Here is a 964-nt window from a genome sequence, read left to right on the forward strand (position 1 = left end):
ACACGATGTGATTGGCCTGACTAGAGTTTGGTTTTTCCAGCTCGCAAGCCACATAACATTTGCAGCCACTAGGGTGCGTCTAGATTTCTAGGCTAAGACACTTCAACATGCTAACAGGACAAATCACTAACCATGCAATTAATGAACTACCTAAGAAGAGGGCATAATAGTATGGGTTTTATAATGAGGGAATGAAACATGAAATTAAATTTTATCATGATTTAAAAAAGTAACCGACATGGAATCACATCTGTCCAGCTTTTGTTTGAAATTTCTGCGCCCCCAGTTTACAGTTTATTATATGCTGAAACTAGTTAAATGTATTGTTTAAACTTGTTTTCCTCATTAATTTACTAGTAAAAACTGTAATGGAGCAAATATTTTTGCAATGAATTCAAGGATAATGTGACGAAGGAGTTCCTTAGTTCCCATTTACTTTTTGGTGATCCATTCCGTGATGTTGATTCCAGTGCATTGTCCTAGAAAAAAAGCAATGAATGTAAAACTTGTTTAAGCAAAACTCTCGCCAAAAGGCAACCTAGGGTATTTTTTTTTAAATGTACTTTTAAGATCTACCGGATTATTGTTTTTCGGTCAAATGGCCTTTTGAATGGGAGTGCTAGGGGGACTTTTATGCTAACCTTAAAATAGCTACAACACTTTGTGCTATCGTATAGTTGAATAACTGTTAATGTGTTACCGTTAAACATAACAGGCACCTACCTAATTCAGCTTGTTGTTCTGTGTGCTAAATGTCTGTTCTTGGTCTTGGATTTTGTGAAATACATTTCTGCGACTACAGTCCAGTGTGACTTTAAAAGACGGTACTTTATCATTCCAATATGCATCTTGCACACTACATTTGCACTATTATGTGTCCATAGTGCCAATAAAACTGATTCTGATTCTTGTATATATTTTTTGTAAATTTTTTATACTGTATATTAAAGTTTTAAATCCCATC

The sequence above is a fragment of the Etheostoma spectabile genome, chromosome 17, assembly GCF_008692095.1.
Source record: "Etheostoma spectabile isolate EspeVRDwgs_2016 chromosome 17, UIUC_Espe_1.0, whole genome shotgun sequence".
Lineage (NCBI taxonomy): Eukaryota > Metazoa > Chordata > Actinopteri > Perciformes > Percidae > Etheostoma > Etheostoma spectabile.